Source organism: Pipistrellus kuhlii, unplaced genomic scaffold, assembly GCF_014108245.1.
Source record: "Pipistrellus kuhlii isolate mPipKuh1 unplaced genomic scaffold, mPipKuh1.p scaffold_m20_p_19, whole genome shotgun sequence".
In the NCBI taxonomy this organism is placed as follows: domain Eukaryota; kingdom Metazoa; phylum Chordata; class Mammalia; order Chiroptera; family Vespertilionidae; genus Pipistrellus; species Pipistrellus kuhlii.
In genome coordinates, this window is record NW_023425504.1 from 13,276,417 (window position 1) to 13,292,385 (window position 15,969).

The following is a 15,969-nucleotide window of genomic DNA, read 5'->3' on the forward strand; positions in this document are numbered from 1 at the left end:
CTTTGTTTGGGATGGTCACTTAGGAACACAATGGGCAGGCTGGTGCCAGTAGAGATGGGGTAGGTTTGCTTCTTAGCAACAAAGGGAGCATTTGAATGGAAAAGAAGCCCCGGGGCCTTCTTGGCTGTGTCAGTTGGTTATTTCTCTCTGCTCTTAGACAGACTACAGGCACTATTTTGCCTATATCCTGTGGCTAACACCTCCTCCATTGTGAAAAGGGGCTACATTTCTGCATCCCTTGAGTGGAGGAGCTGGCATTTTCCACACTAACCCTGGCAAAGGCTCACAAGCTATTCATAGAATTGCAGAAACTGGAAGGCTGCAGCTGGGGAGGAGTACGAAGGTAGGAAGGAGACTGTTGGCAGAGTAGAACAGTTGGAAATGGGCTCCACTGTCCAGCCAGGGCTGAACACTATCTTCTCTAGAGGGAGATCAAGGACACAGCTAAAGCCTATTTGCAGCCTCTTCCTTTGCACATCCTCACATTTACTGAGCCCTTAGGATGAGCCAGGCACTGTTTTCAGCTTTCTCTATGGATTACCTCACTTAATCCTTCACAACAGCCCCTATGAGGTAGGTCTATTATTATCTCTATTTTAGAGATTAAATAATAATACTTTTAAAAACTCTGAGGTACATAGAAATTAAATAAGCTAGTAAGTGGCTCACCCAGGATTATGAATTCTACAGTTTGGCTCAAGAGGGCCACGCCTATTTACTAGGCATTACTGCCTGTTACACAACAGCCCAGTCACATTGTCCCAACCTCTGGGGCTGCCCTCTGAAGGGTCCCTTCAAGGCTTGCCCTCTTGGGGCCTACCTCATGCTTCAAATATGATAACAGCCATTAATTTACTGAGTACTTACAATGCACTTTACATGGCTTATCTATCTATATAAAAGGCTGATATGCTAAGTGTCTGAGTGTCAGACCAGTTACTATGGTGTGCACTGACCACCAGGGGGCAGACACACAACGCAGGAGCTGCCATGACAAGTACTGGCCATTTACAGAGTAACAGCAGCGCAGACCTGGTGCTGACAAAGCAACATTCAGCTTCCCCCAAGTGGGACACAGACCCTGCTACCATCCCAGAGCAACAGTCCACCAAATAGCAGCTAATGCTGCCATGGTGCAACTTGCAGCCCACAGCCCAGCCCAGAAATGGTGGCTGTGGGCGCTGGGTAATGACATCACATAGTAATGCCTGGCTTCCTCTCTTTAGTGACTAGCCTCCTTGGAGTTTCTTCAGCCCAGGAACACAACTTGCTTTATAGCCAGGTACAAATATTTTACACTTTAACAAAATGTCTGGGAAGCATTTTCCCATGCCTCATCTCATTTGATCCTCACAGAAGTCCTGGAGTAGGTAGATAGGAGACTTGGTGAAATCCTATTTTCTTTTCATTAGCCAGAAAACGAAGATTTAGAAAGTTTAGAAACTTGACCCAACTGAAAAGAAGTAAGAAATGGTTGACCTTGAAAATGACTTCAGGTTTTTTCACTGCACAGAATATAGTCAAACACTGATACAGTTAAATTTTTTACCCTTTGTTCTCCCTGAGTGATCTACAATAATAATCTGTTTCATGTTGATATTTACTACTGTGTTGCTAACAATAACTGAAAGAGAAGTTGGGGTGCTTCACCAGGCTAGAAAAAGTTTAACTATATCAAAGCAGATCTAATTAAGCAAGTTTATGTTCTCTATATAAAAGGCTAAATTGATTCATGCATGCACTATACATATAAAGCTCTCGCTGGCACCAATCACACCCATGTATTTCAATCTGTCATTGTTGATCGTGAATTTGGTTGACACTTCTATTATAGAGAAAAGGTGAATAGTGATATTAAAATATTTCTTCTAATCAATTTCCTTTCAACGTGCACGAATCTGTGCACCAGGCCACAAGTTTAGTATAATATTCACGACGACCCTATGGAATAGGCATTGTTGCTGTCTTCATTCTATATATGAGGAAACTGAGACTCCAGAAGGTTTAATAACTACTTCAATATCAAGCTAGTAAGTAGCAGAGTCAAGATTTAAATTCAAACCAAAGTCTGTCTGATTTCAAAGCTCAAGAACACATTTTACTTATTAATTTATTCAACCAATCAAAAATTTTTAGACTACATGTCATATGCCAGACACTGTGCTTGGTACAAGTGGGTATACATGGTGGTATACCTCCTCCAGCTTAGATCCTATCTCTCTCCTCCAGCATAGCCTGCTCTGTAGAACTGCAGACTCAGGAATCTAACTACCTGGTTGACATGACTATCTCAAACAGATATGTTCAAAACAGAACTCTTGACTCTTCCTTCAAAGTCGCTTACCCAAAGACTTCTTCAGGTCTCTAAATGGCATCACCATTCATGCAGCTGCTCAAGTCAAAAAGTTAGAGGCCATCTCATTTCTTTCTTTCCTCCTCCCTGTACATCTAATCTATCAGCTTGTCTGGTTGATTTTATCTCCAAACATATTCTAAGTCTGTTCACTTTTCTTCATCCCCTCTTTCTCCACCAATCCATTCTCCTTTGCAATAGCTCTATGAGATATGTCAGCATGTTTTTAAATCATCAAAAAATTGCCTTTCCCTGGTTCCAACACTCCAGTGGATTCCTATGTGCTCATAACCCACAGGGCTCTGTCTCTGAACTGGCTCCTGTGCTGCCACTGGGTCTCTTGCCCTTTCCCTGCATCATAACCTATGCTTCTGCCATATGTTCCTCTAATATGCTAAGATCTTTTCTACCTTAGCTTTTACGCACATATCTCCCTCTGCCTGGAATGTTCTCCCACACATCTCAATTTATTTATTTATTTATTTATTTATTTATTTATTTATTTATAAATATATTTTTATTGATTTCAGAGAAGAAGGGAGAGGGAGACAGAAACATCAATGATGACAGAGTCATTTATTGGCTTCCTCCTGCATGCCCCCTACTGGGGATTGAGCCTGCAACCTGGGCATGTTCCATTGACCAGAATCAAACCTTTCAGTCTGCAGGCCAATGTTCTATCCCCTGAGCCAAACCAGCTAGGTCCTCCACATCTCATTTTAAATGATACCGCTACAGAGAGGCCTCCAATACCCAGCTTCTATAGCGTAGCCACTCTTCTCTCTGCATTTCTTTCTTTCCTTTTTCTTTTTTTTTTTTTAAATTCCTACATACCTGTTTCCCCTATCCACTAGAATAAAAGTTCCATGAGAGCAAGGAGATGACTTCTCTTATTCATCAATTTATTATCAGCATCTAAAACAGTAGCTGGCACATAGGTATTCAATAAGTAAAGAGGCAGAAGTTAGTGGATACAGCAAGGAGGGGTACACAGGGTAGTGTATGATCCTTGGGTAATGACAAAGGAACAGAAGGTAGTAAGAACATCCTGGCCCTCCTCTGAGTGTGAGACTAGAAAGGAGAGGTGTGGGGTCCCCAAGTTTCCACTCACTAGCCAAGTCACTTCACTTTTCTGAGCTGTAGTTACCTCATTTAAAAATGAGAATAATGGTACTGTCACCTAACAGTGTTGTTGAGGGACTCTGCTCAAACCCTCTATGGCTTCCCATCACCCTCTGCATAAAAGCCAAGGTTACTACAATGGCTTCCATGGTCCTGCACCTTCTGGTGCCCCTCCTCCCACTTGCCCTCTGCCCTCATCTCTTACTACTTTTCCTCTCACTCCTCTCTGTCAGCCTTGCCAGTTTCCTCCATGTTCAGGCCTCAGGGTCTTCACCCAGATATTCTCTTTGCCTAGAATGTTCTTCCCCAAATACCTGCAAAAGCTCACCCCTCACTTCCTTTGGGTCTAGTCTCAAATGTCCATCTCCTCAGTGAGACCTTCCATGTCACCCCATTTGACACTGCACCCACCTTTCTGAGTACTTCTTCTCCCCTTCTCTGTTTTGTTTTTCTCCATAGCACTTCCCATAGGCTGGCAGACTCTATCATTTACTTAATTTCCTTGGTGTACCTGTGTCCTCCCCACTAGAGGGTAAGTTTCATTAGAGCAGGTAATTTAGCTGTCTTATTCACTGCCATCCCCACAGTCACTAAAACAGTGTCTGGCACTTCGTAGACAGTAAATATTTACTGAATGAATAAATCCATACATGAATGAAGTGCTGACATGGTACCTGGTATATAAAAAGTGTTTGGTAAATGGTAGTTGTTATTACCAATAACTATCTCTTTGTGTATCCATTCCCATGTCTGGAGTATAGCACAGAGCCCTGCACTCACTACCCTGTTTCCCCGAAAATAAGACAGTGTCTTATATTAATTTTTGCTCCCAAAGATGTGCTAGGTCTTATTTTCAGGGGATGTCTTATTTTTCCATGAAGAAGAATACGGCACACATTTATTGTTAAATGAAAATAAAGGAAATTTATTACCTGTATACGGTACGGTAGTACGGTAGTTGTCAACACAAACCAGACAAACTGTGAATCCTACAGTACCAAGAATTTACTCATTTATTCAATGACAATCATGTCATCATCTTCTGGAACATCATCATAACAATCCAATTCCTGAATTTTCTGGTGAATTTCTTGTGACTCCATTTCTTTCAGAATCAGTGGACCATCTCTCTCATGTTTAGCCTAGGGGGGGCCTTATTTTCGAGGGGATGCCTTATATTTCACTCAGAAGGAAACCTGTAAGTAGGTCTTATTTTCGGAGGATGTCTTATTTTCAGGGAAACATGGCAGATGCCCAGTTAACACTTGTTGAAAGATAAACCCTATGTGAGGCGCCAAGTCCCCTACCTGCCATAAGAGAAAACCAAAGGACATAGCTCTAAGAGTGCACAGGAGGGAAGGCAGCACCACAGGCTGTTTCTAAAAAATAAATCTCCAGCCCTATACCTGCCCTCCCCCAAAAAAGAGACCCCTAATGAGGGCTATTGAACCAAGGGTGATTCGCACAAAGTAGCACCAAGAAGGCTATGTGGATCCTTAACTAGCACCCCTGGTCTCCTAAGGGGTCTGTGGCTAAAATTCTGAGGGTTCATGAACTAGGGTTCAGAAAATTGCTTCTTTATGTCTTCTCTCTTTTAACTGTATTTTAGCATTTCCTTCCATCATGAATGCAGGCAACAATCCATCATGATATTAGAGGATCTGTGACTTGGCCACCAACAGAAACCATATATATATATATGAAATTAGAATGAAACAGAAATCTTAAAATATCAATATGCCCATCATTATTTTGAAATTATGATAGTTCTACTAGTAAGACTCTCCACCTGGAGGACACAGGTACACCAAGATTGATGGGAAATAGTTAAAGAAACTATTTCCCATCAATCTTATTTCCATTCTGGTAAGAGTTTGTGGAAGAACAGCTTAGGGCCACTCAGTGGTTGTTTTTACCCATTCAGTGTGGGCTGCAGACCACTCTTCAGTGGCAGGCTGAGTACTTGTCTTCAGTAGGAAACTGCTGAATGGGCACAGAGGGCACTTGCACGCCTTCAGACCAGTCTGCAACCTCAGGCTGCGAGGAGTAAATTCAGGAGCAGGAGCGGTCCATTCACCCTGAAATTCCTCCTTGCTCACAGCCTTTTCAACAGCAGCCTGCTCTTCTTTTTCAATCTCTTCAGGATCTCTGTAGAAGTATAGATCAGGCGTGACTTCCCATGGATGTTGATAGGAGATGGTGCCACGTGTGCACAGTTCGTCTTGAGTCAGCATCCACCACATCAGATTCACTGAGTGAGCCCCCTTGTCGCAACGGATGGCAATGTCTACATAGTGCAAGAGTCTGTGTTACACAGCAATGGTGGACAGGTTAATGTACAATAAGATGCCTCTGTGAGAATCCGGTGGGCAGCCCTGGGATCAATAATCACCAGGAGTTTCAGCTCCTGGAAGGCTTCCTGGATCTGGTTGGTGAAGGTTCCAGGAGTGAAGCGGCAATAGGAGTGGCTCCAGTGGCAGCAGTAGACTTTAGCACGCTGGTCAGCATTTCTGGACGATATGACACTGACATCAGTGGGGTTTTCAGTGGCAACAATGGCATGAACTGCCAGCAGGAGCTTCTTCCAGGTGCGCTTCAGATTGATGATGCAGATACCACCACTTTTCCTTTTCTAGATGTACTGTGCCATTTGGAAGTCAAGGTTGGTGCCACCTAAATGGGTTCAGTATGGAATCAATGTCCCTGGCTACAGCCTAAGTCCCTCTTCACAGCTGCTTAGACTAGTGGCTCTTAATCCTGGCTACCCATTATAATCACCCGAAAAGCTTAATTAAAAAAAAAAAAAGTCTGGCCACATCCCAGAAGAATTAAATTAGACTATCTGGGGTGGAGCCTGGCTTAATTATTATTAGTTTTTCCCCCAGCTTTATTGATTGATAAATAAAAATTGTATATATTTCATTGTACAACATAATGTTTTCTTTAAGTTTTTTTTTATTTTTTATTATTGATTGCAGAGAGAAAGTGAGAGGGAGAGAGACATAAACATCAATGATGAGAGAATTCATCAATCAGCTGCCTCCTGCATGCCCCACACTGGGGATCAAGCCTACAACCATAATGATTTTTAAAAGTGTACGTATACATTGCAAAATGATTACACAAAGCAGTTAATGTGTCCATCACTTCACATGGTTACCTTTTATTTTCCTGGTGAGAACACTTAAGATTTACTCTTTTAGTGAAATTCAAGTGTTTGAAGCTCCACAGGTGATTTTAACTTGCTGCTGCAGTTAAGAGTATTGTTCTACGGCTTGCGTCTCTAGGTATGGTCCAGGGCAGCAGCTACATCTCCTGGGAGCTTGTGAGGAGTGCAGACTCTCAGGCCTCACCCAGTTCTAAATCAGAACCTGCATTTTAATAAGGACTCCAGGTAATTTGTCCAAGTGATAGTGTTTGAAAAGTACTGCCAAGGAGCCAGGCAGGAGAGTGTGGACGTGGGGCTGCTCCTATAGTGTGTGGCCACTTGGGTGGGAACATCTCTCTACTTCTCCATGAGTCCCCACCTAAACGCTGGCTCAGCTTTTTGCCAGGCTGGTGGTTTGACATTCTAGTGCAAATATGGTAAATAAGGCCTTAGCCTGGACAAAAACCCCATGTTGAATAGTGACAGCAGAGCAAAGGTCTCCATTTCATTGGGAAAGCTGGGGCTAGCAGCATGTTTGCTAGGAGCCCTTTCTGACCGAGTGGGAACAATAGAATAAAGAACCAGCCCTCATGGCTCTGTCATGTCCAACTAACTGCAGGGCTGGGCCTAGCAATGATTGCTAGCATTGCAAGTACTGATGATTGCTCCGGGAACACTCTCAAAGCCATCCCTGCAGCTCTCTCAACCAGCTCTCCAAGTATCTCCCCCCCCCTCCTGCCCGCCCCCAAGTGATCAAATGTATTCCAATTCTATTATTGGTTTGGTTTCTAAATGTCCGCCCTATTTTGGCTCAGAGCCCTGATCTTAAAGACTTTGCCCAGTGGGTGGAGCCAGGACCTCCCTCCTCGCAAGGGAGTGCTGCTTTGCAGGGAGCACTCAGTTAGGGGAGACAAAGGCCCCTGGTTGGGGCTGCGGTGTAGAAGGCGGATTCCAAAGCGCAGAGAAGCAGTTGCAGGCCCCAAGGCAACAGAGGATGGAGCCTGTTGGCTTCCAGGGCTGGGCAGACACTGCTGCCTGGTCCCCTGTCAGTCCACGTTTCCCGCCAGGAAGCGTCTTCCTCTTGGAAAGACCGCTGTCTGCTGCAGCGGGTGGCAGAGTCTGAAACCAATTTGCTCAAGTCCTAGGCGACAGAAACCTTTTTTTTTTTTTTTTTGAGGAGTCCTGTCAGAAGGAGAGTTTTTAAAAAGCCACCTGTCAGGTCCTGTCAGGTCCTGTCAGGTCCCAGTTCATAAACGAGCACCTCCAAGCTCACTGGAGGAAGATGAGGGTGGAGGACTCATTCTCACAGTCCTGGTTTAAATATCACTGGAGGCTCTGGGTCGCAGTGCCTAGGACGCGGCCACAACGGTGCTGCCAGCTGTTTGCTGTGTAACTGAGAGCGGAGTCCTTTGAGGACACTGGGGCCATTGGGTAAACACTCTCCTAGTCTCTCCCGCAGCTGGGTGTGGACAGCGGCCTTTTTTGACCAGGGAAGGGAGGGCACCCAGCTGTTGCCTAGCCAAAGAGCTAAGGTGCCTCCTTTTTAAGGGCCCCAAGCATTGGGTCCTTTCCTGAAAACATACAGAATATAAAATATTGTGCCTAGATGCTCAGAACTGGCCTTTGGGTCTGTACCCACCCTTCTCCATCTTGGCAGTAGTTCCCTTGGCATGGGCATGATCTGCACTAAAAAATTGGCTCCCTTCTGAGCTCATTCCCATCCCGTGCTTTCTTCCTCCTGTTAGTTTGTTTTACTTAATTCTTCTCTTATTGCCTTCTGCTTTCTGACTGCAGCTTCTCTCCTCATTTAGTTCATCTCCCCGTCTCCTGTTTCTTTCTCATTCATTAAAAAATGCACTTATCAGCCCTAGCTAGCTTGGGTCAGTGCATAGAGCTTCCGCCTGCGGACTGAAGAGTCCCTGCTTCCATTCCAGTCAAGGGCAGGTATCTTGGTTGCAGGCTCCTCTCCCCTCCTCTGCCAGGAGCCCTGGTCCTTGGGGGCTTGTGCAGGAGGTAACCAATTGATGTGTTTCTTTCACATCGATATTTCTCTCTGTCTTTTTCTCTCTCTTCCAATCTATCTAAAAATCAATGGAAATATTCCTCGGGTGAGGCTATAAAAAAAAAGCATTCATAAAGTATTAAGTGCTGTAGTAGCCTGTTCAGGCTGTCATAACAAAATGCCATAGACTGAGTATTAAACAACAGAAATTTATTTCTCACAGTCCTGGAAGCTAGAGGTCTGAGATCAGGGTGTCAGTGTGGTCAGGTTCTGGTGGGAGTCTCTTCCTGGCTTGCACTCAGCCCCTTTCTCTCTGTGTCTTCACATGGCAGAGATAAAGAGAGAGATATTTCTCCCTCTTCTTATGAGGTCACAATCTTATGTGATTAGGGCCATCCCCTATGACCCCATTTAATCTTAACTACCTCTTAAAGACCCTATCTCCAGATATAGCAATATTAAGGCTTCAACATGTGCATTTGGGGGAGGGACACATTTTAGTCCATAGCAAGAACCTACAGGGATTGCTAGATCCCTAGCAGCTATAGTAGTGGGAGAGATAGACAGCAGTGTTAAGAGATATGAATAGCTGAAACCGGTTTGGCTCGGTGGATAGAGCGTCGGCCTGCAGACTGAAAGGTCCCAGGTTCGATTCTGGACAAGGGCATGTACAGTACCTTGGTTTCAGGCACATCCCCAGTAGGGGGCGTGCAAGAGGCAGCTGCTCGATGACTCTCATGGATGTTTCTAACTCTCTACTCTGTATCTCCCTTCCTCTCTGTAAAAAATCAATAAAATATATTTTAAAAAAGAGAGATATGAATAGTATTGCTAAAGTGTGACCAAACGCAATAGAAGAATGAAGGGTCAGGAATGAATAGATGACTCAAGAAACCAAGGAGGGCTTGACAGAAGAGGTGACTTGTAAGCTGGCTCTTGAAGCATGAGTAGTTTGCCAGGCAAAGTGGAGGAACTATATTTCAGGGAAAGAGAATAGCATTTGCAAAAGTACAGTCTTGTGAAAGGCCAGTCTGCATAATAATCAGTGAAAACTTCTGTGACACTGAAGGTGAAGATATATAGGAACAGTGGAAGGAGATGCTAGAGCTGCATGTTGGAGCCGTCTTATGAAGAGTTCAAACAAGAGAAGAGGATGGCCCAAGATAGGGCAGGGGCTGTGGGAATGGAAAGTATAGACAGAATGCAGGAGACATTGATGAGAACAAATTGGCTGATTGGTGATGAGGAAGCAGGAGTGAAGGGTGACTCCTGGATTTCTAGCTTTGGGGACTGGCACTGAGATACAGAAGGAGGAGTAGGTCCGAAGTGAGGGTCAGAATAGAAATAGTGAGTGTGAGTTATCTCTAGGACATCCTGAAAAGGTAGACTGTGTGCTGAGGGTGAAGCAGGGATGGCATAAACTCTGTGTAGGTCCACAAGCATGAGAAAACCATTTGATGCTAGGGAAAGAACCATACCAAATGATTAGAGGGAATAGTGCTCTGAACTAACACAGGGCTGGGGATAGTACCAATTTCCAGCAGGCTAAAATTGGGGCATGGGGTAGAGTACACAGAAGGGTCTTGCTTTGGTATTGGGGAACATTATCTCTAGACTGAGCACTGTTCTGGTCTCATCTAACAAAGCTTAATAGCAAAACCCAAAGGGATATAGCAATTTCCAAGAAACTTAACAGAATCCCAGAACAAAGTTCAAGAATATTTATAGCAGAGTTTCTCAACCTCAGAACAACTACATTTGGAGCTGGGTAATTCTTTGTTGTGGGAGCTGTCCAGTACATTGTAGGATGTTTACCCTCATACCTGGCCTCTACTCAGTGGATGCCAATAGCATTCTTCAATTATAACAAGAGTGTTTCTGGACAAACAAAATAGCCTTTGGTTGAGAACCACTGAATATAGAAAACAGGCATATTAAATAACCCAACAAGGTAGGATTCAGAGCCTGGCATCCAATAAAAAGTTACCTGGCATGGACAGAGCTGGAAACTATGGCCCATAAGGAGGAGATAAATCAATTAATTGAAATCAAACCAGAACTAATAAAGATATTAAAATTAACAAATAAGAATATTAAAGTTGTTTTTATAACTGTATTCCATAACTGTATTCCATATTCCATATGTTCAAAAATTTAAGTAGAGACATAGAAGATATTTTTTAAATACCTCAATCAAACTTACATAGTTGAAAACTATAACATGTGAGGTAAAAATACATTGGATGAGATTAATGGCTGACTAGACAATGCAGAAGACTCGTGAACTTGAATCATAGCAATAGAAACAAGTCAATATAAAAAACACCTAGAAAAGAAAGTATATATATATATAGCTTCAGTGAGCTATATATAGGAAAAATTCAAGTGGCTTGATAGAAATATAATTAGAATTTCTGAAGAAGAAGAAAAAGAAGGAGGGAGGAGAGAAAGTGACACTGAAGAAATATGGCCAAACATTTTCCAAATTTGATGAAAATTATAAACCTAGAGATCCAAGGAACTTGGCAAAATCCAACTACTCCAAGTGCAGGCAACATGAAGAAAACGACACAAAGACAAATCATAATCAAATGGCTCAAAATCAGTGATAAAGAGAATATCTTAACAGCAACGAGAGGAAAGAGACATTTTATGTACAAAAAAACACAACAAAGATAAGATTTCTAATTGTAAATAATGCAAGTGAGAAGATTTTGAAACAAAAATTTTAAAGAACTGACAAAAAGACTTTGAACCAGTGATTGTATATCAGGCAAATTTTTCTTTCAAAAAGGAAGAACAAAAAAAGACATTCCAGTCATACAAAAGCTGAAATAATTCATCACCAGCAGACACATACTACAAGAAATGGAAGGAAGATGATAACAGGCTAAAATATGGATCTACACAAAGGAAGGAAGAGCACCAGAAATAGTAACTACATGTATAAATATATAAGATTTAAAAATTATTTAAATATCTTTGATAGTACACTGTTTAAGCAACAATAATAATGTAGTGTGGGGTTTATTGTATATGTAAATGGAAAATGTAAGACAGCAATAACACAATGGTTAGAAGGGGAGGAAAGGGCCTACATAATTTTTTATACTGTAAATTTTTTATACTGTGTGTGGTGTGGTATATATCACTTGAAGATTAACTTAGGTGAGTTAAAGATGTTTAAAACTAAAAGTAATCAGTAAGGTAACAAATAAGTGAGATAAAATCATAAAAATAATAAATTAGTCCCAAAGAAGACAGAAATAAGGGAACTAGAATAGATGAACCAAATAGAAAACAAATAACCAAATGATAGAATTAAACCTAGCTATATCAATAATCAAATGAAATGTGAATGGTTTAAATACATGAATAAAAGGCAGAGGTTGTCAAATAGGATATAAAATCAAGAACCAATTACTTGCTTCCCATATGTAAAGCATTTTACTATAAAGTTAAAAACAGATTTTAAAAGTACAATTATGGGGAAAGGTATACCGTACTAACACTAATTGAAAGAAATGTGGAATGACTATATTAACATGAGACAAAGTAGATTTTAAAGCCAAAATTATTACCAAAGTTAAAGAAGGTAATTTCATAGTGATAAAGGGTCAATTATCAAGAGGACAACAATTCTGAGTATTTATGCACCTAGTAATAGAGCTTCAAAATATGTGAAGCAAAAGCTGGCAGAACTATAAGTATAAACAGAAGAGTCCACAATTGTAGTTGGATATTTCAACACTCATTTCTCAATAATTGATAGAATAGTAGACAAAAATTCAGCAATGATATAGAAGATATGAATAATACTATCAACCAACTCTATCTAGATGACATTTATAAACACTCCACACCACATCAGAGAATACATATTCTTTTTAAAGGCATACAGCACATTTACCAAGACAGATAGGCCCTATTCTAGACCATAAAACTATTTTCAAAAAATTTAAAAGAATCCAAGTTAGCCCCAGCAGAATGGCTCAGTTGGTTGGAGCATACTAGTCTCGGCACATACTTAGGTTGTGGGTTCTATCCCTGATCAGGCAACCAATCAATGTTTCTCTCTCACATCAATTTTTTTTTTCTCCTCTCTCTAAAATCAAGAAGCATATCCTTGAGTGAGGATTAAAAATAAAAAATAATCCAAGTTATACAAAATATATTTCTAATTACAATAAATTTAAATTAGAAACCAATAACAGATTTATGGAAATTTTTCAAATATTTCAAAACTAAATCACATACTTTTAAATAATCCATGGGTCAAAAAAGAAATTAAAGAGAATGTTAGAAAGTATTTGAAATGAGTACAAATGAAAACACATGTCAGAATTTTTGGATTGCACTATAATGCCTATATTGGAAATGAATAAAGGTCTCAATGATTTTCTGCTTCCATCATAGAACTAGAGAAAGATAAACAAATTAAATCAAAGTAAGTAGAAGAAAGGAAATAATAAAGATCAGAGCACATGAGAAGTCATTAGTCATTGGGGAAATGCAAACCAAAATCATAATGAAATACTACTTCACACCCACTAGGATGGTTATAATAAAAACAAAAATGGAAAATAAATGGATGGGAAAAATGTACAGAAGTTGGAATTCTCATACATTGCTGGTAGGAATGTAAAATGGTGTAGCTGCTCTGGAAAACTCTTGGGCAATATCTTGAAAAATTAATTTACCCTATGATCCAACAGTTCCCCTTTATATCTAAAAGAACTGAAAACATATTCACAGAAAAACTTATACACAAACGTTAATAGCATCATTATTTTAATAGTTCAAAATGGTAACAACTAAAATGTCCATCAGCTGGTGAATAAAGAACTGTGGTATATCCATACACTGGAACATAATTCAGCTACAAAAAGAAACAAGGTCCCAAAACAAGCTACAACATGGATGAACCTTGAAAACATTATGCTAAATGAAAGAAGCTATTCACAAAAGGTCACATATTATATGATTCCATTTATATGAAATGTATTAGGAGGCAAATTCATGTAGCTGTAAAGTAGATTAATGGTTGCTGGGGGGTGTGAATTGGAACTGATTGCTTATAGACATGAAGTTTGTTTTGGGATGATGAAAATATTCGGGAATTAGTGGTGATGATGGTTGCACAATTTAGTGAATATACTAACAACCACTGAGTTGTATACTTTTTAAAAATATATATTTTTATTGATTTCAGAAAGGAAGAGAGAGAGATAGAAACATCAATGATGACAGAGAATCATTGATCAGCTGCCTCCTGCACACCCCTACTGGGGATTGAGCCCAACATGTGCCATTGACCAGAATCGAATCCAGGTCTCTTCAGTCTGCAGACTGATGCTCTATCCACTGGGCAAAACTGGCTAGGGTCTGAGGTGTATACTTTAAAATGGTGTATTTTATGTTATGTGAGTTATATCTCAATTTTAAAAGTAGGCAAAGAAATTGAATAGATATTTATCCAAAGAAGATTTATAAAACCATTAAAAGATGCTCAATATTTGTGATCATTAGGGAAATACAAATGAAAACCACAATGAGATACCATTTCACATTACTAGGATGGCTAAAATTAAAAAAAAAAAAAAAAAAAAAAAAGAATGAGTAATAAAATGGTGAGATGGCTGAAACCGGTTTGGCTCAGTGGATAGAGCGTGGGCCCACTGAGCCGGTTTGGCTCAGTGGATAGAATGTCAAGCCCCCAGGGATGCCTTTTAGATGGACTGAAAGGTCCCGGGTTCGATTCCGGTCAAGGGCATGTACCTTGGTTGCGGGCACATCCCTGGTAGGGGGTGTGCAAGAGGCAGCTGATCAATGATTCTCTCTCATCGATGTTTCTAACTCTCTATCCCTCTCTCTTCCTATCTGTAAAAAATCAATAAGATATATTTTTTAAAAAATGGTGAGATGAAGAAAAATAGAACCTCACACTTATCTTGTGGGGCTGAACAGCTGCTTAAATATCGTAAGGTATATAAATGTCAAGTCTCCTATGTTATACACCCTAAACTAATATAATATTGTATGCCATTAATACTTTAATTTTAAAAAGATTAAACATAGACTTATCATATGACCCAGGTAAATACTCAGGCATATACCCAAGATAATTGAAGATATACGTGTGTGTGTGTATATATATATATATATATATATATATACACACACACACAAAATTTGTGTGTATATATATATATATATATAAAATTTGTATATTTATAAATTTTGTGTGTATATATATATATACACACACACACAAAATTTGTACATGAGTGTTCATAGCAGCATTTTTCACAATAGCCAAAATTAGACATATGACATTATTAGTACATACAACATGAATGGTTCTCAAAATAATTATTCTGAGTGAAAGAAACTAACGAAAAATGCATATCGTGTTATTCCATTTCTATAAAATTATAGAAAATGAAAACTATATAGAACTATATAGTAACTGAAAGCAAATCAGTGATTTCCTGGGGAGAATAGGGAGGAGGTGAAGCAAAGAATTACAAAGGGCCAGAAGAAAATTTTAGGGAGTGATAGAAACTAGATGGCAGTGATGATTTCATGGAGGTATGCATATGTTATAACATAGAAAATTGTAACAATATTTTACATGGCATACAAATTGTCAATTATAACTCAATAATGATATAAACCAAAAAAGGAGTAGGTCTTTGAACAGATGAGCTGCAAAGTCCTTTGCAGCTACAGTTCTTGGCACTTATCAGAGGTAACTATCCTGAAACCTTGTAGCAAAATAGTGTTTTGTACTAGGATGCCCAAATCATTGAGACAATACGGGTATTTTGCTTGGATTACTCAGATTCATGCATTTTTCTTTACCTTTCTGGGACTGTGTAGACATAGCTCAAAGCCCAGTGAAATGATGAAGCACGGAAGGACTTCATCAAGCCAATGGGAAGATATCCAGGTCACTGGAGGAAACTGAGGAAATGACAGCTTAATGAGCTCGGCTCTTTCCAATTTCTTTAAGTCTGTGATTCAGAGGATTGGCTTGCCATGGACATTCCAGACCAGTGAGGCATCTCAGGGCCATGAATGCAGAGACATCCCAGGGGAGAAAACAATGGAAGACAAGATGGAAATGAGAAATGGCCTTTTTAGGTCTCTTGACCCAAGACAAGGAGTTAAGAGGATATGGAGGAAGAGGTGGAAGTGTCTTTTCCCTGCAGGAAATGAGATTATGACTTGATGGGGTTTGAGGAAATCAATGTAAGAAACTAAAGACCTGGAATGTCAAGCCCCCAGGGATGCCTTTTAGATGGACGTGCTAGAGGGGCAGGAAGAAGGAGGTGATACCCT

At 40.3% G+C, this 15,969-nt stretch overlaps 1 pseudogene; it reads right to left on the reverse strand.

The window, feature by feature from the left end:
* Positions 1–1,431: 1,431 nt before the first annotated feature.
* Positions 1,432–6,152, reverse strand: LOC118722101 (annotated as a pseudogene).
* Positions 6,153–15,969: the final 9,817 nt, after the last annotated feature.